We start from the raw sequence: 27,235 nt of genomic DNA on the forward strand, positions 1-27,235 counted from the left end.
ACACATTGAACTCTTGGCAAAATGCAGTATTCTGGGGGATATGTTGCTAGAGCATGATCTCCTCAACTCCTTCCCTACTTACTTAATTAATGGGCAAGAAATCCTGAAGGGGTTCTGTAAGTCAAGGTGGGTGGCAGGGACACTGTGCAGAATAATCACTATGTATTTCAACTATTAAATTTTGCGACTTCTTAGTTGCCACTGTTAAATCGTGGCAAAGGTAAAGGCTTGAAGGAGGCAATGTTATATTGTCCTATGTCAGCCAACTTGGAGCAGGCATGGTTTTTCAAATTCTTTATATTGGGAGTTGCTATTGTAAATGGTATATATACTTTTGTGAGTTTTCCTGTTTGGACCTGCTAATGTGCACAATAAACCCACATCTTTGTGGTTTTGTTTTGCTTTGTTTTTAATACTAAGAAGCAGAGTTCCCTGCAGCTAAATCCCATGGGAGAGAGAGCTGGACCCTGAGAAGTGTGGAGACTCCTGAGAAATCAGTGATGACAACATTCCAACATTCCCTCTGCCCAAGAGAGAATCGCCTAGTGCCAACTGTGCCCCCTGGGTGCAAGGACCAAGGAGAAATCAGAGGCAGAATTCTTGTGATTCCTGTCCCCGCCTAGAGATGTAAGAGAGTCACTAGGATTGCCCACACACAGGAGATCAGAGCACCTGTTCTCAGAAAAGGCTGAAAGAAAACAGGAAAACAGTTCGTTGGGAGTGCAGACACAGAGGCCTACAGGAGGGTGAAGCCACTCTCAGAAACAACAATTCAAGCAAACACCAGAGATAACCCAACAGCTAGAGGCAAGCACAGGAAACTAAGCAACAGAAACCAAGACTACTTGCCATCATCAGAGCCTAGTTCTCCCACCAAATAAAATACTGAATAGCCAAACACACTGGAAAAACAAGACTTGATTTAAAAATCACACTTTATGCTATAGATGGAGGACTTTAAGAAGGACATGAATAGCTCCCTTAAAGAAATGCAGGACAACACAAGTAAACAAGTAGAAGCCCTTACAGATGAAACACAAAAACGCCTGAAAGAATTACAGGAAAACACAACCAAACAGGTGAAGGAATTGACCAAAACCATCCAGAAACAATAAAGAAAACACAAAGGGAGACAACCCTGGATACAGTAAACCCAAGGAAGAGACAAGGAGCCATAGATACAAAAATCACCATAGAAAACATCGACACAACCATCAAAGATAATGTAAAAACGCAAAAGCTCCTAGCCTAAAACATCCAGGAAGTCCAGGAAACAGTGAGAAGATCAAACCTAAGGATAATAGGTAGAAAAGAGAGTGAAGAATCCCAACGTAAAGGGCCAGTAAATATATTCAAGAGAATTATAGAAGAAAACTTCCCTGACCTAAAGAAAGAGATGCCCACAATGGTATAAGAAGCATACAGAACTCGAAATAGATTGGACTAGAAGAGAAATTCCTCCAGTCACATAATAGTTAAAACACCAAATACACAAAAGAAGAAATGATATTAAAAACAGTAAGGCGAAAAGGGCAAGTGACATATAAATGCAGAACTATCAGAATTACACCAGACTTCTTACCAGAGACTATGAAAGTCAGAAGATCCCGGACAGATGTCATACAGACCCTGACAGAATAAAAATGCGAGCCTAGCCTACTATACCCAGCAAAACTCTCAATTAACATAGAGGGAGAAAGCAAGATATTCCATGACAAAACCAAATTTACACAATATCTTTCTACAAGTCCAGACCTATGAAGGATAATAGATGGAAAACTCCAACACAAGGAGAGAAACTATGCCATAGAGAAAGGAAGAATATAAACTCCTTGCAATGAAACCAAAAGAGAGACACACAACCATAATTCCACCTCTAACAATGAAAACAACAGGAAGCGACAATCACTATTCCTTAATATCTCTGAACATCAACGAACTCAATTCCCCAATAAAAAGACATAGACATACAGACTGGATATATAAAAAGGACCCAGCATTCTGCTGCATACAGGAAACACACTTCAGAGACAAAGACAGACGTTACCTCAGTGTAAATGGCTGGAAACAACTTTCCAAGCAAATGGCCTGAAGAAACAAGCTGGGGTTGCCATTCTAAGATCAAATAAAATTTACTTCCAATCAAAAGTCATTAAAAAGGTAACACCTCATATTCATCAAAGGAAAAATCCACCAAGATGAACTCTCAATCCTAAATATCTATGCTCCAAATACAAGGGCACCTACATTCATAAAAGAAACCTTACTAAAGCTCAAAGCACACATTTCACCTCACACAATAATGGTAGGAGATTTCAACACCCAACTCTCATCAATGGACAGATTGTGAAAATAGATATTAAACAGAGACATAGAGAAAGTAACAGAAGTTATGAACCAATGGATTTAACAGATATTTATAGAATATTCCACCCTAAAAGCAAAAGGATATACATTTTTCTCAGCACCGCATGATACCTTCTCCACATAATTGGTCATAAAACAGGCCTCAAAAAATATAAGAAGATAGAAATAGTCCCATGCATCCTATCAGACCACCACCGACTAAGGCTGGTCTTCAATAACGACAAGAACGACAGAAATCCGACATATACATGGAAGTTGAACAACCCTCTACTCGATGACAACTTGGTCAAGGAAGGAATAAAGAAAGAAATTAAATGAAAATGAAGATACAACATACCCAAACTTATGGGGCACAAAGAAAGCAGTGCTAAGACGAAAACTCATAGCTCTGAGTGCCTGCAAAGAGAAATGGGAGAGAGCATATGTCAGCAGCTTGAGAGCACATCTATAGATTCTAGAACAAAAAGAAATAAATGAACCCAAGAGGAGTAGAAGGCAGGAAATAATAAAACTCACGGCTGAAAACAACCAAGTTGAAACGAAAAGGACTATATAACGAATCAACAGAACCATTAGCTGGTTCTTTGAGAAAATCAACAAAATAAATAAACGTGTAGCCAGACTAACCAGAGATCACAGAGCATTTATCCAAATTAACAAAATCAGGTATGGAAAAGGAGATATAACAACAGAGTCTGAGGGAATTAAAAAAAATCATCAGATCCTACTAAAAAAGCCTATATTCAACAAAACTAGAAAATGTGGAGGAAACGGACAATTTTCTAGACAGATACCAGGTACCAAAGTTAAATCAGGAACAACAAAAAAAATCTAAACAACCCCATAACTCCTAAAGAAATAGAAGCAGTTATTAGAAGTCTCCCATCCAAAAGCAGTTCAGGGTTTAGTGCAGAATTCTATCAGACCTTCACAGAAGTCCTCATACCGATACTGTCCAAATTATTTCACAAAATAGAAACAGATGGAGCACTACCAAATTCCTCCTGTGAAGCCACAATTACTCTTATACTTAAACCACACAAAGACCCAACAAAGAAAGAGAACTTAGGACCAATTTTCCTTATGAATACTCATGCAAAAATACTCAATAAAATTCTTGCAAACCAAATCGAAGAGCACATCAAAATGATCATCCATCATGATCAAGTAGGCTTCATCCCAGGGACGCAGGGATGGTTAAATATACAGAAATCCATCAATGTTAATCCATTATATAAACAAACACAAAGATAAGAACCACATGATCACTTCACTAGATGTTGAGAAAGCATTTGACAAAATTCAACACCCCTTTATGATAAAAATCCTGGAAAGATCAGGAATTCACGGTCCATATCTAAACACTATGCAGCAAACCAGTAACTAACATCAAACTAAATGGAGAGAAACGTGAAGCAATCCCACTAAAATCAGGGAGTAGACAAGGTTGCCCACTGTCTCCCTACTTATTCAATATAGTACTCAAAATTCTAGCCAGAGCAGTCAGACAGTGAAAGGAGCTCAAAGGGAAGAAATCAAAATGTCAATATTTGAAGATGATATGATAGTATACTTAAGTGATCCCAAAGGTTCCACCGGAGAACTACTTAACCTGATCAACAACTTCGGCAAAGTGTCGGCTTATAAATTTAACTCAAACAAATCTCTAGCCTTCTGCTACTCAAAGGATAAACAGGCTGAGAGACAAATTAGGAAAATGACACCCCTCACAGTAGTTCCAACTAATATAAAATATCTTGGTGTGACTTTAACAAAGCAAGTGAAAGAACTGTATGACAAGGACTTCAAGTCTCTGAAGAAAGAAATTGAAGAAAATCTCAGCAGATGGAAAGATCTCCCATGCTCATTGATTGGCAGGATGAATATAGTAAAAATGGCCATTTTGCCAAAAGGAATCTACAGATTCAATGCCATCCCCATTAAAATTCCTACTCAATTCTTTATAGAGATAGAAAGAGCAATTTGCAAATTCATTTGGAACAACAAAAAAGCCAGGATAGTGAAACCTAGCAAAAACTACCTGCAACAATAAAAGAATTTCTGGGGGAATGAGCATTCCCTGACCTCAAGCAGTATTACACAGCCATAGTGACAAAGCCTGTATTATACTGGTACAGAGACAGGCAGGTAGACCAGTGGAATAGAATTGAGGAACCAGAAATGAACCAACACATCTGTGGTCACTTGATTTTTGAAAAAGGAGCTAAAATCATCCAATGGAAAAAATAGCATTTTCAACAAATGGTGCTGGTTCAACTGGGGGACAGGATGTGGAAGAATGCAAATCAATCCATTCTTATCCTCCTGTACAAAGTTTAAGTACAGGTGGATCAAGATCTATACATCAATCCAGATACACTCATAGTAATAGAAGAAACAAAAAAGTGGGGAAGAGTCTCAATCACATGGGCAGTGATGAAAATGTCCTGAACAAAACACCAATGGCTTATGCTCTAACATCAAGAATCGATAAATGAGACCTGGTAAAACTGCTAAGCTTCTGTAAGACAAAGGACACTGTCATAAGGACAAATTGGCAACCAACAGATTGGGAAAAGATCATTACCGATCCTACATCTGACAGAGGGCTAATATCCAAAGTTGCAAAGAACTCTAGAAGTTAGACTCCAGAGAGCCTAATAACCCTATTAAAAAACGGGATACAGAGGTAAACAAAGAATTCTCAGCTCAGGAGTATGGAATGGCTAAGAAGTAACTAAAGAAATGCTCTACATCCTTAGTCATCAGGGAAATGCAAATCAAAACAACCCTGAGATGCCACCTCACACCCATCAGAATGGCTAAGTTCAAGATCTCAGGTGACAGCAAATGCTGGCAAGGATGTGGAGCAAGAGGAATCTCCTCCATTGTTGGTGGGACTGCAGACTGGTACAAACATTCTGGAAATCAGTCTGGAGGTTCCTCAGAAAATTAGACATTGTACTACCTGAGGACCCAGCTATACCACACTTGGGCATATACCCAAAAGATGCTCCAACATACAACAAGGCACATACTCCACTAGGGACATAGCAGCCTTATTTATAATAGCCAGAAGCTGGAAAGATCCCAGATACCCTTCAACAGAGAAATGGATACAGAAAATGTGGTACATCTACACAATGGAGTACTACTGAGCTATCAAAAACATTGACTTCATGAAATTCATAGACAAGTGGAATGAAGTAGAAAATATCATCCTGAGTGAGGTAACCCAATCATGGAAAAACTCACATGACATGTACTCATTGATAAGTGGATATTAGCCCAAATGCTCAAATTACCCAAGATGCACAGACCACATGAAACTCATGGATAACCAAAATTCTGATGCTTCACTCCTTCTTTAAAAGGGGAAGATTAACCATAGGAGAGGTATTCTATTCTTTAGAACAGAGCCTGAAGGAATGGTCATTCAGAGTCTACCCCATATTTGGCCCATACATATACAGCCTCCAAGCTAGATAAGATGGATGAAGCTAAGAAGTGCAGGCTGACAGAAACCGGATATAGATGTCTCCTGAGAGGCACAGCCAGAGCATGTCAAATAAAGAGGCAAATGCTAGCAGCAAACCATTGAACTGAGAACTGGATCCAAGTTGGAGGAATTACAGAAAGATTGAAAGAGCTGAAGGGACTTGCAACCCCATCAAAACAACAATGCCAGCCAAGCAGAACTCCCAGAGACTAAACCACTACCCAATGACTATACATGGACCGTCCCATGGCTCCAACTGCATATGAAGCAGAGGATGGTCTCCTTGCACACGAATGGAAGGAGAAGCCCTGGGTCTTGTCAAGGCTGGACCCTCAGTTTGGGGAATGCCAGAGAGTTGGGAAAGTGGGTGGATGGGGAACGGAATACCATTATAGAAGAATGGGACGGGTGGCATTGGAGCTTATTTCTGGGAAACCAGGAAAGTGAATAACATTTGGAATGGAAATGAAAAATATCCAATTAAAAAAAAGAACAACAACAACATGGCATTTAGAGCTTAAATTTGAAAAATGCCACAATCAGGAGACACAGAATTGTATGCCTCTGGTTTTCTTCAAATATGCTCTGGGCCCGATTCAGTTCTGGGCCCATGCTGGACCAAGCAGGTTCCTGCCACTGACTGCTCCTACATTCCTATATCCAGAGGCACTATGCAGTTTACTCTTGGGCCAGGGATGTGGGAAGAGTTGGGCGGAAGGGGCGGTGTGTCCTGTGATCTCAGGATTGTCCGCATTTCTGGGTGTTCAGCACTCTCCACCACGGGATTTTGGTGCAGGTTTCCTGATTGCTTTCATCTCCCTTATACAATGTTTATATTTCCTGGGAGATATTATAGAAAATTTGATGTTTATCCCATTAATTTGTTTAACATTCTCATCCACAGAAGAGTATAATTTAGTGGTAACTAAATATTTAAAAACAAGTATATACATTGGGTAATTTTTGCATGATGAACTTGGAATTCACAGAGTTGGAAACACAGTCTAAAGTGAAAGTATAATTGCCTTTGTATCTCAGTCTAACTGGGAAGTAATTATGATGCCCAGTCCCCATGAGAATGCAGAGATCCATCCCTGCCTGATAGCCGTGGGACATCAGATGTTGAAACCACACCTCAATAAAGAAGGTTCTTAAGAGTTGAGAGTTTGAGATCACTCTTTTATTCACCAGAATACATCAATAGTATCCAGATGCAGGTAGTCAATATATACAGTTTGTATCCTTATCAAAATAGCAAATCAAATGAATGAACAAAACAACAATGAATAAATAACAAAACTTCAAATGGATATAAGGAAAACCAAATAACCAAAGTAATCAAAAGTCAAACCAAAATGTAAACAGAGGAATTGTCCTAAGCATTCTTTTGATGCTCGTTTGCAGAATTGACTTATAGCCAATGACTTGCCTTGGAAACACAGTAGACAAGCAGTTACTGATGGTAATAATCTTTTCAAGGGGAATGTAAGTAGGTCTGCCTTGTTGGAGTGAGGGTATGAAGGACAAAGCCATCCAATACTGAGTATAAAACATATGACAGTCTTTGACTCAAAGTTTTTCCAATGTTGTGGACTGATCTCCATGAAACTCTTCTGGGTGACCCTTCAGGACAAGTACAAATGTACATGTGCACACTCTTCCTGGATGCTCAGCAGTTCTCAATTGATGTGCATCAGCTCTTCTCTGAGTCCTTCCAAATGTGCACGCTTGCTCGGGAGAGCCGAGATGAAAGTATGGCCTATTCAATCCAAAGAAATCAAACTAAAGTAGGAAAATGCAGCCCACAACTGCTATGGATATTAAGGATGCGATGTAATAGTGGTGTATTTGTTGTGCACACTTAGACTCCTCCTGTGGCACTGCTCTCCAAGGGAGATCTTGTTCTGGTCTATGCCATGTTCGAGTTTCGCTGGAGAATTTTAGACCTAGCAGAGCAAGGGAAAAAAGGATTAGTGAGGGTTTGTTGATTCAGCTCTCCCTCTTACGTCAGCTCTATTCGGTTGGACAATCCAGCATTACCTGTCAACTGAGGTCATTTCCTGCATCCCCAAGTGTCATAGAGTAAATGGGCTTCGATTTATATATCAGCTTTTAAAAACAGCTAGAAATCGAACTGTGGACTATGCACAGTACTGGAATCAAAAGAAAAATGAGCATATTTTGTCACTGGTCCAGGTATATTATATTGAATAACAACATTGTGGCTATGTCTGAATCTGAGTTCAAGAGAGATATGAGCAACCTAGAATACCATGTGGATGTCTTATGGAGAACCTGCTCAGAATTGAAGTGAAGGTTCAGATTATTTTTGCAGTGAAGGAACCTGCCTAGGTTCCATTTGTAACCACTGTATCTGTAAATACACAGAGAAACCATCTCACATCAAAACCATGGGCACTGCATACATCCTGTAATCACTGAGAATGGGCTCCATGTAAATCTTCCCAGTGTACACACTGAGCATTAAAGGTGATGGTGGTGTACAAACAGAACAGAACCCCTGTATGTGTATAGTCATTGTAAGGCAATTTGTGAGAGAACAGAAAAGAAAATGTTCTCAGAGTTTACCACAGAGGTAAGAGAAAGAAGAAGTAGAAAATACCAAGAAATCTTGAAGATCACATATATTGCATCATGGACAAAATCCATATAAACTGTACCAGAATAATACTCTGAGTAGTTCTTTAGCTGACTGAGGCTGAAACCATGTAGGTGGTCAGTCACCCACAAAGGATAGTTATATAGGACAGGAAACCCAACTGGCTTCTGCCAGCCTATGTTCCTACCTGATCTCAAAGATGTCACAATTATTCTACACTGTTTCTCCCAAGTCACTTTCCTGGGTGATCAGTTCTCTCTGCTTCAGAGTGTCCTGCATTGTTTCCTCTAATCCTTCCTTATTCTGGTCATTAGATGAGTGTAATGTCAGTGGAGGCATGCATACCTGTGTGCACATACAAACACACACAGACACACAGAAACACTAATACACACTCCCAAACACAGAACACATGTGTGTTCACACAATATAAGCATAGTACATTGCAGTCAAGTGTTTACTTTCTGAGGTAATCCTTAATATAAAGACCCCCCAGGATTCTCTGAAGGCATAAAAACAAATGTTGAGTGGGATATGTACATAGCAGGCATAGCCTATAGCCTATAAACAACTCAGTCAGTGTTGTGCTGTCCTCCCATAAACCAACATAGAATCATGGTCCTTGCCTTATTCCCCAATCTGGCTTAGCTCGTTCCCAAGGCTGTGTAGAGCAGGCTTGTTTCCCAGCAAAGGATCATATGTTGGTGGTGGATTAGACTCTGTTCTTGGCCACTGTTTCAGGCTTGCCCCCAAAGTGTGCAGCTTCTTCTAATAGCAGCTCTCTTTACCTTAACTTGAATGACTTCGTGCCCAAGGCTATTGGAACAGAATCATAGGAAATCTCCATACCCAGGATACAAATGAACAGTTTTTCTCCCCATAATGTGATTGTGTCACAGATATTTTGAGTAAGTAAGTAAATGCTTGCATGGATTATCTTACACTGAGTCATAATGCATGGAATGGCCCCACCGTATAGTACATTTTCACTCCCTTAGCTGATGGACGTCTGGACAGATTCTCCTTCAGGGCTGCTCGGGGACTACCACAGCACTGATGAGCCCTAGTTGCTCTGTTGACACCTACTCCTTGTTCTGTAATCTTTGGGTCAACTAAAACTTCTGTTCCAATTTCTGTACATGGCTTCTCATAGGCCTACCTGTTCTTACACTACCAGACCTGTCTTAAGATCCTCATTCCTCCTATCCCCCACTGAGGCTGACTTTAACTCAGAGAAAATGATGTTGACTAACAGCCCTTGCAGAATGCTACACAGATAACACAGGGGATGCTTTAGGTTATTTGTGCATCTAAAGCCGCTCCTGAACCTGCCCTGTTCTTGAACCACAGCACAGCTATGGGGCTTCTGCTGGATGCCAATACAACTCCATGCAACTCAATTTCTCAGTGAATACAATCCAAGCCAGACTCCAAGGTGAAGTTGTACTGTGCCAAGGTAGCTGGAAAGAAATGGGAGCAGGCAATGTGTAAAACAAGCTTGGAGAAGACACAGTGAGTGACATAACCTTTCAGTGGGCTTTCACAATTCACAAAGGACAAAGAAGGAATATAAACTCATGGATTTTATAGAGAAGCCTCCCCCTTACCTCCATGTACTCCATTCCTTTAATGTGCTCCAAAGGATTTCAATGCAGATTGGTAGGTTTGCCCCTAATACCGTTAAAATTGAACTTTACAAGTGCTTTTGTGTCCTTTTGCTGTACAGAGCTAGGAGGAGAGGCCAAAATGATTGGGCTGCTGTATTTGATGTTTCATGACGCAAAGTGAACTCTCAGAGTGGTTTTCTCAGTAAACTTGGAAATAGGCAACACAGTTATATTTTTGCACAAACTAAAACACAAATACACACACATGCACACACACACATTCACACACACACACACACACACACACACACACACACACACACAAACACACACACACTAAGGAAAACATACCTTTTATCCAGCAGGTTTTCTGTTGAATAAAGAATTAGTGGGAGCTATGTTATGTACAAGTCTCTTACAGTCAAGCAGGCTGTGCTGCCCTGGCCTGTACTCATTTCCACTTCAGGAAATCTTGCTATGCAGATACTTGCTGGACCTACAAGTAAGTTACAAACTCTGCACAGATAAACTAAACAACACATCACCAAATTCCCAAGACAGAAGAAAAGCCTCCAGCAAGCTCCATGTTGACTCATCATAGGCCCCTCACTAAAACTACCCTGCTTCCCTCATAGAAGACCTTGGAAGCATCAGAAGAAGACAGTGACTCATGGTCAGTACCCAGGAACTTTTCATCACATTATAATTCATGTGATATTAAAACAACCTCAACATCAGTCAGAAGGAGGCAAAAGAAAAGGCTACAGTGACTTTGCTGAAATGCTGCACCCTGTACAACACTGAGAGGGAATTTATCCTGAAGAATGCCATGCCCATGATATAGTCAGCAAAGCAATGTCAGCAGAGGGATGCACTATAGGATTCCATGCACGATCATGGTTAAGGCAATAAGACAGACCAGAATCTTCCAGGGGGATACCTCTATTAAGGTAAAGTTACAAAATCTAATCCTTACTTTTAAAATAGCTGAATGGTTTAGCTATTCAGAATGTGTTGAGACAAATAACAGATGTGGCAACACCTGGAACTGGACAGGTGATGCAAAGACTGCTGACCAGCACAAAACAGGAAGATTTAGGTTTGTTGAGAGACCTAGGCTCAAAGGACTAAGTTAGAGAATGACTGGACAAAATTGTATGTCATTAACTGGCCTCCCTGAATACCCACAAATTACAGGTCACCACAGCAATGCATACACACACACACACACACACACACACACACACACACACACACACACACACGAAAAACCATAAGTCGGCAGAAAACAATGAAGATTCCATCATGCTGGAGGAAGATCATAATATAGATTATTCAAAGCAGGTATTTTAAGAGAGAATCACTAACTCAGCTAATTTTCCCTAGAGGAATAAAAAGGCCTAGATAGCACTCTTCTTGGTCAGAATGTGGGGTATATATGGAGAACTTTGTTCTTGAAGTCTCAAATCTCTCATGCCTATCCTCACCTTTTGAAACCCTTTCCACATCCCTGCTCTTCTAACCAACTTCAGAGTATAAGATGCAGATATGAAATGTCCAGCAGCACTTAAACAAAATAGGACTGACATGCTGCTACTCAGGTTCTGTCAGGTACCCAAGATGTATGAAGCATGAAGAGACCATCTTCATATATAGGGAAAAGGGGATAGAAAGAACAAAAGGCACCAAAAGATTACAATGAGAACCATTTATTTGGCATTTCCACCAGGCTCTCCTCCTTGCAAACTACTTACTTCCTGGAATCTCACAAGATCCCTGTAAAGCAAATGAACTACAGGCATTTGCCTCATCCCTCAAAGCTCTGTGCTAGTCTAAAGAGGGGCTCCCACATAGCACCCTCCTCCACACATAAAGGCATGTAGTGCTGTGATGTAGTCAGCCTATCTCCCGTAATAAACTGCAGATTCTAGAATAGCAGGGGCATTTGCCTTCCAAATATGCAGTTTCTTCAAAAAGGCTACCCCAACAGAAAGCCTTGTAAACGATCACATAAATGAACACTTGGATGAGACATAGGTCAGTACATGGATAAGTCAATGGACAGTTACATTCGTTTGTCTATGTTTATGGTTAGACATGAGGGCAACCTGACCTTGAGGTCTAATCCTACCTGCAACTGCTTGGCTCTGGGGACACAGATGTTCATTCCGGCCTCTTCACAGAACCTCTTTGCCTCCACACAGGATGCTGGCAGAACAGTCTGCTCCACCATCAGTTTTTTGTTCTCATACAGCAAAATCTTTATATTGTTCTTCTATGGAGTCCGTTCACGCAGGAGCTGGAAGTGCCTGATGCTGAACCATAAACAAAAAATGGTAAATACCAGCCAGCTTCTATCTGCCTGTCTCTCCTGCAAGTACAATCATCCCTTCAAGGGTCCTCATCCTCCAACATCCCCAGAGTAGAGCCACACTATACAAGTCAGCACCAATTAAAGGCAGTCAAATCCAGAGTCCAAATTCAATATGAATCAAAGTACTTCTGAAAATCCTGACACTGAGTGTTTATATAAATCAAGGAAGAAGAAATGGTACATATGGGAGCTTATATGTCCATGGTATGCTAAAACCACCTGCAGGTAGAGGGCAAATCCCCTCTGAGGGTGATAGAAGACCCAGTAGCTATACAATCTTTCCATGTGTTTCTCATGGATCATAAATCTTTAAATCTCATGTCAGAGTCCTAGAGGTTCAGAGTTGATTGATATTCCCACCATGGTGCAAATCTTTTCTATCTAGAGAATCCTTAATGGGTAAAAATAACAATCGGAGGGTTTTCTACACTCTTCACATGTAGAACAACTAAGTCCAAGAGTTACAAATCCAAGACCCTTGCCACGAGGCAGGCTTCCTGTTAAGAGTTAGACACTGCAGAACCAGAGCCCTGACTTTTGTTCAAAGTCATAGCTGGACAGAAGCATTCCCTGCCAAGTGCTGGGGTTTCATCTCTGTCAGTGACTCACTGTAGGAATTGTTCTCTTGTATGAGCTCCTTGTACTTCTCCATGGCGTCACATATTGAGTTGTTCATTTAATGCACAGCCATCATTCTCATCCCACGTTCAGATTGAAGTATAGGCAATTCAACATCCAGCCTGTGGTAGGGCATGGCCCATGGAAAAAATAACCATCTGAGCTCATGAACTCAGAATTAGATGAAATGTAAATAAAAAATATCCAATAAAAAATTAAAATTTAAGGAATGGGGGTGAGGGAAGCATGTGGTAATCTCTAAGACCAGAGCAAAAACACAACAGTGAAACCCCAAGCATGATTCTTCCATAGAAAATATTTCTATGCAAATCAGCAAACAATTATTTTGAAATAAGAACTCCTTAAGAACCTGGGGAGATATGGCTCTGCAGACTCTCTGTATAGGAGTGGGCAGAGCCTGAGAACTGCCTGCTTGGGAATTACAAGTATCAAGGGTTTGTTTCCAAAGCGACTGTTTCTAGGTCACAATAAACCATTCATAGATAGCTAAAAAAATGAAAAGTAAAAAAATAAATAAAGTTCAAATCGGGCAAAAAATAGGTGAAATCAGACTGTTCTCTGTATTATATTACTTAAAGCCAGTATATATCACAGACTTGCTCCTTTGAACTGGGTCCTATTGGTGCTGATTAAACTTATTATCCTGGGTACAGGACAATAGAGCCAGGGTACCAATTGGAGGGAGCTGACCTTCAAGAGTTGGCCAGGTGAGCATGAAGGCATTGACTAGTTCTGTAAGAAGTTTCCTCAAGTTTGTGCCACAACCTTAGGTCCAACAGAAAGTGGCAATGACATTTCTTTTGTTTTGAAAGCAGGGATTCTCAATCATTGTTTCCTATCGTTACATGAATTCCCAGAGGGCATAAATACTTTTGACAGGGCAGAGGATTTATAACATCTCCTTCCCTCCAGAGAGTCCTATCTTCCACCAAGGTAAATAGAAGGTGCAAAGTGCTCTATTGATCAATGTGGGCCTCCACAGACTCATCACTATCATGACCTATAAACTGTTCATCAAACAAATCCTCAGAGCCCATCAAAGGTCCCCAGATGTCCTGATCCTGAGCAAAACACTCACAAATACTTTCACATACATGTATACCAACCCATATTTAAGTACAATTAGAATGCCAACTATATCCAGGGAGGTGCCTTAGAATCAGTGAACAATGAACAGATTCAGGGTAAAAGAGTGATGACATGCAGGCATTTCATTCACACTCCTAGATGCAGCAAATGTGACCAGGTCCTTCCAGCTGTTGACAGAACCAATCCAACTCCAAGCACCTCAGGCTCAAGTACAAAAGAGCTTGACCCTAAGCCCACAGCACCTAGCTTATCTCAACAGGCCACACCTGCCAAGGCTCTTTGAAATCCAGGATGAGGAGTGAAAAACTCTCTTGATGTAAAGAAATCTTGGGTTAGCAGAGAGAGCACAAGACAGTGAACAGGTGACTGGGCATAATGACTACCTATAGTCCCAATCATCATAGATATAAAGGTCCAGGATTTGAGAAAGTACATCCCTCTGGAATTTACACTTCTGGGTTTCAAATTTTAGTTCTTCCAATTTCTTTAGACGCTTCTCTTGCTTACTGATATCATTTCAGGATGATGCCTTCCTACCGAAACCTGTAGATAGATAAACACAAGTGAAATTGCATATTTGATGGCCCAGGGGAGGAAAAGACCATTCTGAGTCCCAGAAAGGAGGTTGAGGAAATGGAAAGGCTGGAGACTATATGATTCCCTGAAATAGCAGAAAAGCTTTCTTCAAACTGGACTCTTAAGCTATGTCCTTCTTCCCAATCTTCACTGCCATACATAAGTCACACTCACTATTAGAGGACCCCTTGCCCTGAAAGCCATAAGCTGCCTCAGACATCCAGACATGGGACATTGTCATCTCATATCAGATGTGGTACAGGTAAATCCTGGAGTTCCTAATGCTTAGAACCATCAATCTCTAATGAGTGTGTTCAAACCCAAAGTGTCTGAGATCTTAGTTCATGACTAGGGGTGCATCCTTCCTTGTTCTTATCATCAGAGACTTATGTAACCTACAGTAATCTAGAGGATGAAGTGCTTCAACTCCCAACCATGAATGGTCCCATTGTTAATCTCATCATGCCTCCTCCTGGCATGTATTGGCAGTCGAAATTACAAAGCTCCCAGAAAAAAAGCTGCAGGCTTGCCAATTCTTGGCTCTCTGTCAAACTAATCATCAGAACTCTGGACTCTTGGTCTGTCATTGAGAAATCCCAAGGTTCTTTGTTGCAAGGCCTACTCCTGGAAGGAACGTCTCAAACCTATCTCCTCAAGGATGTTCCCCAACTCTGCCCTGGACTCACCAAGCCTTCCCCAGAACGATTTCATTCTTCCTTTTTTACTAGACAGGAGGTCTGCATCCTTCTGCCTTTTTCTGGTCTCTCCTTGATCTCTACTCTCTTTTCGAACTAGCCTGAGCAGCTGGCGAAACATGCCTGTTTGTGAACCCAAAGGGAACTGAAGGAATATGCCAAAGGCAGTTGGTGTCACCACAACACTGGTGACATCCCAGAAGATTCTAGTGCTGTCTTAGAGACAAGAGATTTTCCTAGGAAAGGCTTACTGATGATGTTACTGCGAGGTTCTGTGGCCTACCTGCTAACTAGCTCTCCGCAAATTGATCAGTTTCTGTAGGGGCCTTTCCCTGCAGTCTCTCATGTGACTCAGGGAAAACCCTTTGACAACCTCTACTCCAAAGCTAGATATTTCTCTCTGCTTCATTGGAAGTCATCAATTCTCTTAATGGGAAGAGTTGGTTACAACCCTGAATTGATAAGAGATTTTTGTTAGCACCCAAATCTCTAGGGAGCATGGATAAGGGAGATTTTTCTTAAAAATAAATCTACCACCTGAGACAACGCATGTGACATAAATTTTGAATCCCAAGGTTTTCCCTGTTTTCTAGAGGCCAATAGCTTTCTCCTATACATTTGGCTATATAAAACCTGGTAATATTTGCTTAATGTGCAGTCCTAGACTGCTGGCATTGTTTCCATATACACATCTATGTATTTCACAAAATCAATGGTCTATAATCCTACTTTTTGAAATAATCACTCCCTTTTCTTGGGATCGTAGGGATCAACTACAGGGCATATATAAAATTATAACTTTATGTCTCTTTTATATATTAAGTTGGACATCCTCCCTTTCTCAAATATAAAAAGACAATTAAATGGGACATCAGTAAGCAAACGTCAGCCTGGACCCTGTGTTACTACATTGTAACCACATAGCCATTACTTCTCAAATATCATTCTTCCTGAATTTCCAAGTCTAGGCATGAGAATATTGGGGCTGCACCAGGATCTTTTACTCGTAGCAAACATAAGAATCAGGAGGATGGGCAGGGAGTGGAATGTCCTGAATTAGGAGGTCATAGTTCTAGAAGGTTATCCTTTGCTCTCAGCAGAGCCGACATTTTTTCAACCATTCCTCACCCTCTGCCACAGGACCAGAGACTTCCCCAAACAACTGGCTGGCCTTGCTAAAAGTCCTGGCTTGGCTTCTCTTTGTAGAATAAGACATTCAGAGTCCTTGAGAACCCACCAAGAAGTCTCCTCCACAAAGGCCCCTTGTTGTCAAAGGAAAATGTTCTTGCAGAATCCTGCCATGGCAGCAGGAATTTCAACTAGGCTGCTTTTAGGTCCAGCTCACTGAGGGCAGGCCTGAGGCCCAGGTGTATCTGTGGAAAGTAGCAGCACACACTACCTCACAGCTCTCTCTCTCTCTTGGATGCAACTGCTAGAAGTGTAATACGATTTTTATTTCTTTGTTTGTTTATTAGAAATACCTACAAACCTGATTAAAGTTGCAACATGCCTTCAATTCCAGCATGCAGAATTTTGTTAAATCATTGTTGTTCCTGTTTTATGTTTGGTTTTGTTTTTAGTCCCCTCAGCAAATTTCTCTGTACCTAGACTGTTAAGCACATGCTCTGGAGGGACCTATTATTCAAGTTAGGCAAAGCTTTTGTTCTTACCAACCACTCCATAGATGATCCCATTACTTACTTTCAAATAAGAAAACAGTCATAGAGAAGTAAGTTAACCTGTATGCTATCACAGAAGAAACACATCATGATTGTGGAATTGCACCCGAATCTTTTGTATTTCCTAGTTTTTTTTTTTAATTTTAACTTTTTTATTGGACTTTTGGTGGGTACATTTCATTTGTTTTAAATCTAAAAGGTATCCTTTATAGCTCTCCTCTCATTTACAAAGAAGAATTTCACCTGTAATTGTTACTCCAGATCGTTTGGTCACTGGCTTAGATATTACCTTGCTCTGTTTCCTTGCCTTAAGCTGTGCTAGAAGCAGGCTCAAAGGTTCGGGACTCAACAAATAATGAATTCCACTACATCTGGATCCCTAGTCTCACAGACAGGAAGGGACTGTATTTCCATTAACTATTTAAAAAACAAACAAACAAAACAAAAACAGACGCAGTTGTTCTCAAGTATATTAAAGTGTGGATCGTGGTAATATAGTTATATTATATAATATACCTGGCATTCATCTTTCTCCAAATCCTAAAATTTCTTTTTTTGTTCACATTTTCTTTTTTTGATTGCTTCTTAGTAATTTTTATCTTGTTTTTTTAATTTTAGTTTTTTTCATAGATATATTTCTTTATTTACATTTCAAATATTATTCTCTTACCTGGTTTCCAGTCCATAAGCCCCCATCCTGTCTCCCTCCCCGATATGGACAGTCTCCCAAACCACTCCCCTTACAACTCCCCGACATTCCCCTGCACTGAGGGTCCAACCTTGTCAGCACCAAGGGCTTCCCTTCCACTGGTGCCCCAAGAAGGCTATTCTCTCCTACATATGCAGGTGGAGCCCTGGGTCAGTCCATGTATAGTCTTTTGCTATTGGTTTAGTTGGTTGGCATTGTTGTTCTTATGGAATTGCAAGCACCTTCAGCTCTCTCAATCCTTCCTCTAATTTCCACAAGTGGGGTCCTGTTCTCAGTTCAGTGGTTTGCTGCTAGCACTGACCTCTTTATTTGACATACCCTGATGTATCTCTCAGGAGAGATCTATATCTGGACCCTTCCAGCAAGCACTTTTTAGCTTCATCAATCTTATCTAGTTTTGGTGGATATACATACTTACACACACACACACACACACACACACACACACACACACAAACACACACACACACACACACACATATATGGGGGGGCATGTGCTGAGCAGGCTCTGAACGGTCGTTCCTTTAGTCTCTGTTTTAAACTTGGCCTCCATATCCCCTCCTATGGATATTCTTGTTCCCCCTTTTAAGGAGTAGAAGCATCCACATTTTGGTCATCCTTCTTCTTGAGCTTCCTGATGTCTGTAGATTGCATCTTGGGTAATTCGAGGTTTTGGGCTAATATCCACTTATCAATGAGTGCATACCATGTGTGTTATTCTGTGATTGGGTTACCTCACTGAAGATGATATTTTCTAGTTCTTTCCATTTGCCTATGAATTTCATGTAGTCATTGTTTTTCATAGCTGAGTAGTACTCCATTGTGTAGACATACAACATTTTTCAAATCTATTCATCTGTTGAAGGGCATCTGGGTTCTTTCCAGCTTCTGACTATTATAAATAAGGCTGCTATGAATAGAGCAGAGTATGTGTCTTTATTGTATGTTGGAGCATCTTATGGGTACATGCCCAGGAGAGGTATAGCTGGGTGCTCAGGTAGAAGAGTGTCCAATTTTTTGAGGAACCTCCAGACTGATTTCCAGAGTGGTTGTACCAGTTTGCAATGCCAGCAACAATGGAGGAGTGTTCCTCTTTCTCCACATCCTCGCCAGCATCTGTTGTTACCTGAGTTTTTGATCTTAGCCATTCTGACTGGTGTGAGGTAGAACCACAGGGTTGTTATGATTTGCATTTCCTTGATTACTAAGGATGTGGAACATTTCTTTAGGTGCTTATCAGCCATTCGATATTCCTCAGCTGAGAATGTTTCGTTTAGCTATGTACTCTATTTTTTAATAGGGTTATTTGGCTCTCTAGAGTCTGACTTCTTGTGTTCTGTGTATATTTTGGATATTAGCCTTCTATAAGATGCAGGATTGGTGAAGATTTTTTTCCCAATCTGTTGGTTGCCATTTTGTCCTTATGACAGTGTCCTTTGCCTTACAGAAGCTTTGCAGTTTTATGAGGTCCCATTTGTCGATTCTTGATCTTAAAGCATAAGCCATTGGTCTTTTGTTCAGGAAATTTTCTCCAGTGTCCATGTGTTCGAGACTCTTCCCCCACTTTTTTTCCTATTACTTTGAGTGTATCTGGTTTGATGTGGAGGCCCTTGATCCACTTGGACTTAAGCTTTGTACAGGGTGATAAGAATGGGTCAACTTGCATTCTTCTACATGCTGACCTCCAGTCGAACCAGCACCATTTGTTGAAAATTCTATCTTTCTTCCATTGGATGGTTTTAGCTACTTTGTCAAAGATCAAATGACCATAGGTGTGTGGGTTCATTTCTGGGTCTTCAATTCTGTTCCACTGATCTGCCTGCCTTTGTGCCAATACCATACAAACTATTGCTCTGTAATACTGCTTGAAGGCAGGGATGGTGATTCCCCCAGAAGTTCTTTTATTGTTGAGTATAGTTTTTGCTATCGTGGGTTTTATGTTATTCCGAATGAACCTGCAAATTGCTCTTTCTACCTCTTTAAAGAATTGCATAGGAATTTTGATGGGGATGACACTGAATCTGTAGATTGCTTTAGGCAAAATGGCCATTTTTACCATATTCATCCTGCCAATTCATGAGCATGGGAGATCTTTCCATCTTCAGAGATCTTTTTCAATTTCTTTCTTCAGAAACTTTAAGTTCTCATCATACAGATCTTTCATTTTCTTGGTTAAAGTAATAGCAAGATATTTTACATTATTTGGGACTATTGTGAAGGGTGTCATTTCCCTAATTTCTTTCTCAGCCTGTTTATCCTTTGAGTAGAGGAAGGCTACTGAATTGTTTGAGTTAATTTTATACCCTGACACTTTGCTGAAGTTGTTGATCATGTTAAGTAGTTCTCTGGTGGAACTCTTGGGGTCACTTAAGTATACTACCATATCATGTTCAAATATTAGTATTTTGACTTCTTCCCATCCAATTTGTATCCCTTTGACCTCCTTTCATTTTCTGATTGCTCTCTGGTTAGGACTTCAAGTACTGTATTGAATAAGTAGGGAGACAGTAGGCAGCCTTGTCTAGTCCTGGATTTTAGTGGAATTGCTTCAAGTTTCTCCCAATTTAGTTTGATGTTAGGTACTGGTTTGCCATAATTTGCTTTTACTATGTTTAGATATGGGCTTGAATTCTTGATCTTTCCAGGACTTTATTCATGAAAGGGTGTTGAATTTTGTCAAACGATTTCTCACCATCTAATAAAATAATCATGTGGTTTTTCCTTTGAGTTTGTTTATATGGTGGATTTCGTTGATGGATTTCTGTATATAAAACTATCCCTGCATCCCTGTGATGAAGCCTACTTGATCTTGATGGATGATCCTCTTGACATGTTCTTTGATTCGGTTTGCAAGAATTTTATTGAGTATCTTTGCATCAATATACATAAAGGAAATTGGTCTTAAGTTCTCTATCTTTGTTGTATCTTTGTGTGGTTTAGATAAAAGAGTAATTATGGCTTTGTAGAAGGAATTTGATAGTGCTCCCTCTGTTTCGAATTTGTGGAATAGTTTGGATACTATTGGTATGAGGTCTTCTATGAAGGTCTGATAGAATTCTGCACTAAACCCATCTGGTCGTGGGTCTTTTTGGATGGGAGACTTTTAATAACTGCTTCTTTTTCTTTAGGAGTTATGGGGTTGTTTAGATGGTTTATTTGTTCTGGATTTAACTGTGGTGCCTTGTATCTGTCTAGAAAAATTGTCCATTTCCTCCACATTTTCCAGTTTTGTTGAATATAGGTTTTTGTAGTAGAATCTGATGAGTTTTTTTAATTTCCTCAGATTCTTTTGTCAGGTCTCCCTTTTCATTCCTGATTTTGTAATTTGGATATACTCTCTGCCCACATTCTTGAACCAAGAGGAAATTGCCTAGTACCATCTATGCTCCCTGAGCAAAGGGACCTAGGAGCAGTCAGGGGCAGAACCCTTCCAGTTTCTGCCTGGGCGGAGAGCTAAAATCCAGTCACCAGGAGTGCCTACATACCTGAGAGCAGAGGTATGATCTACTCTTCCGTGCCAAGAAATCCACCAGGTTTTCAGGTCTCACAAACTCAGGAGCACCTTTATGTTCACAGATCCGGCTAAAAGAAAGCAAGTCTACAGGAGTGCTGACACACAGGCCTACAGAAGAGTCAAGCCGCTGTCAGAGACAGTAAGACAAGAGAACACCAGAGACATCCTGATGGCGAGGCAAGTACATGAACCTAAGCAACAGAAACCAATACTCCTTGGCATCACCAGAGCCCAGTTCTCCCAGCAAAGCAAATACTGGATATCCAAATACACCGAAAAAGCAAGATTTGGATTTAAAATTACATTTTATGATGACTGAGGACTTTAAGAAAGACATAAGAAACTCCCTTAAAGAAATACAGGACATTGGGGCTGGGGATTTAGCTCAGCGGTAGAGCGCTTACCTAGGAAGCGCAAGGCCCTGGGTTTGGTCCCCAGCTCTGAAAAAAAGAACCAAAAAAAAAAAAAAAGAAATACAGGACAACACAAGTAAACAAGTAAAAGGCCTTAAAGAGGAAACACAATAATTCCTTAAAGAATCTGGGCTAACTGGCTAGCCTCTGCTCTTCAACCAGGCTCACTGGCTAGCATCTGCTCTTCAGCCAGGCTCACTGGCTAGCATCTGCTCTTCAGCCAGGCTCACTGGCCTACGGGACCCTAGCACATTGCTTACCAATCGGCTCATGACTACCTGGCTGCACTGACTCCTTAAAGCCATTCTCTAGAAAGAGCACAAAAACCAAAGAGAAACACCACTGGGACCTTTTCCCATGGGCTCCGCTTAAGTTTAAGCAATTTTGTTATTTCTTTTAAAATGTGAAATACAATTTCTGCTACTCATATGGCCAAGATAGCTGGGCAGTAATCATTGCTTTATGGAATTTGATCCTTTATTTTATTACGAGGTTATCTTTATGCTGTATGATGTATCTTTAGAAAACACAACACTAAATTCCTAAAATCTAGATGTTTTAAGACATCAGTTCATGGAGAAACATAAGTGCTTACCTATCTAGACTGGCCTCTTTTGCTATACTGCAGGTACAATCAAGTTTCCACACTACTTCCATGATTTTCAAGAATGGTTAAGACAAAAATAAGTTGAACATAATGGACAGAAAGGGGATTCTGTCAAGTTGTCTTATGTGGAACAAGATACCAAGATATGACTGGTAAACCTAAAACCAACTGTTTCAGAGACCAACAAAACTTACAGAAAATACATACTTTCTTATCATTCCTCTGCCTCGGCGGTAAGTAATTTATTGAGCACCTACTATGATCCTAGCACTGTGCATCTAGGGGTGTAATGTTGAATTAAAAGTTGATAAAAAGCTTCATTAAGGAATAAAGAAAAATGAAACATATCTGAAACTCAGAATTCAATATAAGCAGCACCACCATTTCTCAACTGGTGATTTCTGAAAAATTCATCATTTTTTCCATGTGCTTCTACAAAAATGATACTCAGTCTTGATTTTGTAAGTCATAAATAGGCAAGTCATACTTCTTTCTTGGCTCCCACAACTGTCAAAGGGAACAACACCGTCGCTGTACATTGGGCTTCCCTATTAATCCTGCTTTGAATGGTAATAAATTCTAGACTTTTAAATGTGAAAACAGGTCACCAAAAATGCTTGAGGGGAAAGGTTGTTAAAATTACCCAAACTGGTCTATTCTCTAAAACTTTCACATAGCATTTTACTGATAACACAATGCAAATTCACCACAAATATTTAACCAATAAAAACAGAAATATTGACTACCTCTGCAAATCAATAATCATATATACTTGAAAACAACTTTCATGGAAACAAACAACGTACTAGGAGGAAAGATACATCACTAAAAACTACACAAGCAACAACAAAAAAAAAGACACTACACTTCTTGGTTTAAAAGTTAGTGATACACTTGATCTTTAAAGACAGGCAATGTACTTGATCTTTAAGCCCTTTAACTGTGCCCTGTCCACATAGAAACTGAAGCAGTGGATGACAAGGCTAGATGCAGTTTCACAACAGCCTCTTACACAGCATCAAAGTGGTCTATTTCATTAGATGGTTCCAGGATGATAACACAGACACTTTCACAGTTCCTGAGCACTTCTGAGTTCAAATACCACCAGTGCCAAGCTCTGTGCTGTTGACACATTCTGACCTGTCTCCTAAGGTTGTCAGCCACGAAAAGGACAGGTTAGCACCAGACACTGTTCACTGACCTATCCTAAACCCCGCTTCGTTTCTGAAAAAGCAACATTCCATGCTTGCTCCCTATCTGAGGAAGCCAAATGGTTGATCTGGCTCATGGCTCTACTTTTCTTGGCTCATCAACTTTCTTTTCCCACTTCAACTGCAACTAAGCTGCAATATTTGAAGAAAACCACCATAAACTCTGAGTGTCACCTCTTGAAATTTAAAATTCATGAAACAAGTCATGGCTTTCTAAACAGCACCATGGAAAACAAACAAAACCAAGCAAAACCATCCCAAAGGAACTTGCTGATCCGGAGGCCTGCTTATAGCAGGTAGGAAAGAATTAAAATATGCAGAACTGTAATCTCTCAGAGCTTTTGAGGCTAAAAAAGGAAATCTGTGTTTATGTTCCCTTTCTCCAAGTAATCATTTGCAAGGGGCAGTCAATTACAAAGTAGATCAGAAGAAATCTATTAAATAATATATGTTCATTGCCTGCGGTTTTAAGAAGATATTTTCACACGATCCCTGTCCTTTAACACAAAATAGAAACCTTACAGGGAGTGTGCCACCAGGATAAGCTACCTCTCAAAAGCCTGTCCTACCCTGGCAGGTACAAGGCCATTTAATTCCAAGTCAATCTGGAGAGAGGTGACAGCTCCAAGTTCCTCTGAGGATGTCAGAGCACAGCTCTCATGCACATTCCAGATCACCTCTCCATTCTTTCCCCAAGGCCATGGGCTTTCCAATCCTTGCTTCAGCACTCCAAACATCCCTGAACCCTCCTTTCCCCTAAGCAACTGGCTCACTTTGCATCGCCTCCTTCTGCCACCACTTCCCCAGAGCGGGGAAAGTGAGCACAAGGATGCTGGCCAGTCTCCTGCCTACCTTGACGCTGCTGCTGCTCACAGGCCGCTCAGCTTGCTGTCCCTGGGGACCAGACCAGCGACCCGGCTAGGGGTCGGCCAGAGCACCATGCCTCGAGGTTCCCTGGCAGGGCTGGCCCGGACTTTTGTCCCCCGACACTGCGAGTCTGTAGTCTCTGTGGGAAACCCCGCCGCTGTCACAGCGCGCCAGACCTTGGCTAAGGCGACCGCCCTTGGCGCTACCGCGCCTTCTCGGGCTCCCGCTATCAGGGCGCCATTGGCGCTGAGGGCCCGGCCGGGGGAGGTGGGCAGGGCCCCACCTGTGGCGCCCGGGCCACACTCCGCCTTGGGCGCCCCACGACCCGCCTACACAAAGTCGCGTCCCCACGTCCCCGCTGCCTCCTCCATCGCTGCGCGAGGCCCCTCCTCCTCGCCGCCTCCGCCGCCTCGGCAGCTTCTTCCGCTTCTTCTTTTCTTCTTTTTTTTTTTCTTTCTATTTTTGATCCTGATGTGGCGCATGCGGCGAGCTCGCCTCCGGAACGGAGGACGTCATGCAGGCAGAATCACCTCTGGGGGCCTGCCGGGATCGGAGAGAGAGAAGAGAGAGCAGTCAGCTTGGGCGGAGGCGCCCCGGGCTGCGGGCACCTGGGGAAGGAAAACACGCCCCGCACAGGCGCCGCTGCGGGCGCCAAAAAGAACGCGCGTGCCGGCGCCCACCGCCGCGCACCACGTCCCCTCAGGCCCTGCCCGGAGCTCACCGATGAGCGCCACGTCCCTTCAGGCCCCAGGCTCACAGCCTGGCGCCTTGTCCCCTCAGGCACCGCGCTCACCGCTGAGCGCCTCCTCTCCTCAGGCCCCTCCTTCACCAACCTGCGCCGCGTCCCCTTAGACCCGGCTCCGGCGCGGGCTCGCAGCAGGGTGAGAGGGACACGTGCGCCCACTCCGCGGCGCAGGGGACACGGAGATACGCGTCGCGCCGGGCTCCGGGCTCTGCTCAGGCCCGTCAGTCCCCCCTCAGGGCTGGGTGGAGGCCCAGGGCGGCTTCTGACGGCGCCCAGGCCCACTGCCAAGTACCCGCAGCCATTGCCTCCTGAGCTTCGCACTGCCCACTACAGGCCGCGGGGACCTGTCCAGGCTTCGGCGCTGGCATTGTGGTCACTGCTCTGCTAGGCCAGCTTAGCAGGGCGCAGCCCCCACCCCACCCCGCCAGCTGTCTGTCACCTGAAGGCATCCCGAGGGGCCGCAAGCTGGCACACCCTGGAGGGGCCGCAGGTCATGGGGCCTTGGATTTAGTCCTGCACCTACTCTCCAGCCCCTCACTTGGAACCCAGTCACTTCCCCTCCTGCTCCTGGTGAGCTTCCTCAGTGAAGCAAACCCATTTCACACACAGAAATCAATCCTTTTACGTGCCCCTGGACTGTAAAACTCAACATGTCCGACTGGTCGCCAGGATCTGGGGTAGGAATGGCATGGCTGGCAGGCGTTGAGAGACAGAAGACCTCCCCAAAGTTTATTTGGTGCCTCTGGGTTGTCCCACGGAGGTTTGTTATTGTAGTCTCTTTCAACTGTGTCTTTCCTAAACCTGCCACCAGAGATGCTTGCTTGTCCAACCCCTAGTGGGTACCAACCAAATCAGGACCATCTTTTGGGATAGGATCAAAAATCAGTAATCAACGTGTCGTTCCCATATATAAAGACTTTCCTTACACCTCCATTCCTGGAGCCAAGGAAGAGTGCAAGACCACTGGGTAGTCTGGCAGAGCCATTGGCAGAGCAGCAGGACCAGTGTGCACTGTATGGCACCAGAGGCTCCACCCACTTCCCTATCCCAGGCACTCTGAGGTCCAGTCTCCTGCCTGGTTCTAGCTCCAGTTTTTCTCTCATTGTACTTCCTCTTCTGGAAAGGCACTTTCCCTGGAACCAGGAGTACCTGAGAGTTCCTTGGGACAGAACTTAGAGACCTTGCCCTCATTAGCATGATATGGTACCCAATTGCCAAGAAGTCTCTAAGGAAATGAGCTTTACATTCATAAACATGCCCACCCTTTCCCCAGATGAAACATCAAAATCCCTCCCTGTTATTCTTGGGGTGTTTTAATTCTTCTGATCCTCTGGCAGGCTTTTGTAAAAGAACTGGGAGAGTCAAATAGGGTCTACACATTAACAAATGTTTTCTTATGCATAAACAATATTTTAATTCTTTTTCCAGCACCACCCTCCATATTAACTCCTTTCATAGTTTATCCTCAAAATATTTTTATCTTCTGAGTTTTGAAGGAACTATCAAATCAGCTTTTCATTTGCTGTATTAGATTTACAGTCATAATTGTGTTTGAATTTGTGAGAGGACAGAATGCAGAGGTCTTCCAGTAGGAGTTCTCTAATAGTGATGTTTTCAATAACCACCTAGAGGATCCTGCCTTAGGCCAAGATTTCCCACGGTGCTTCCCAGATTTTTCCACCTGGTCAACTTGGGGTATATATTCGGTAAATAAAGCTACAGAATGGGCATTCCTTCTTAACAAAAATAACCCATGCATGTGTGTTTTTTTTAATCCCGCATGTGATTTTAATAATCCCGCAGGCTTACGCACGGATCTCCGTGCTGTGTCGGTGTGGGCACTGAGAGCCCGTTCCTGTAACATGCAATTCTTGGTTCCCAACCTTTTTCTTATGCTCAGTTAAGAGTTTTTCTTCGTTACAAACAATACAGTAAGCAAGTATTTCTCCTCTTGGCCTATGCCTCTATAAGTCTAGGTTGTGTCAAGTTGACGATGTAAACTAACTAATGCAAGTCACAGCCCC

General features: G+C 42.1%; 1 long non-coding RNA gene across 11 annotated transcripts; it reads right to left on the bottom strand.

The window, feature by feature from the left end:
• Nucleotides 1-7,024: 7,024 nt before the first annotated feature.
• LOC148004537 (uncharacterized) lies at nucleotides 7,025-25,445 on the bottom strand. Of its 11 annotated transcripts, XR_015624532.1 has the most exons (6): nucleotides 25,300-25,445; nucleotides 24,452-25,006; nucleotides 13,077-13,207; nucleotides 12,225-12,408; nucleotides 8,674-8,831; nucleotides 7,025-7,812 (listed from the first exon to the last, which is right to left on the bottom strand). It is a non-coding gene; the product is annotated as an uncharacterized LOC148004537 (long non-coding RNA). The 11 variants fall into 11 exon arrangements; XR_015624530.1 differs by lacking the exons at nucleotides 8,674-8,831; nucleotides 25,300-25,445 and adding an exon at nucleotides 25,188-25,293; XR_015624534.1 differs by lacking the exons at nucleotides 13,077-13,207; nucleotides 25,300-25,445 and adding an exon at nucleotides 9,113-9,302 and having other exon boundaries at nucleotides 8,674-8,789; nucleotides 24,452-25,068.
• Between the last annotated feature and the right edge of the window lie 1,790 nt (nucleotides 25,446-27,235).

The sequence above is a fragment of the Rattus norvegicus genome, chromosome 7, assembly GCF_021556685.1.
Source record: "Rattus norvegicus strain SHRSP/BbbUtx chromosome 7, alternate assembly SHRSP_T2T, whole genome shotgun sequence".
NCBI lineage: Eukaryota > Metazoa > Chordata > Mammalia > Rodentia > Muridae > Rattus > Rattus norvegicus.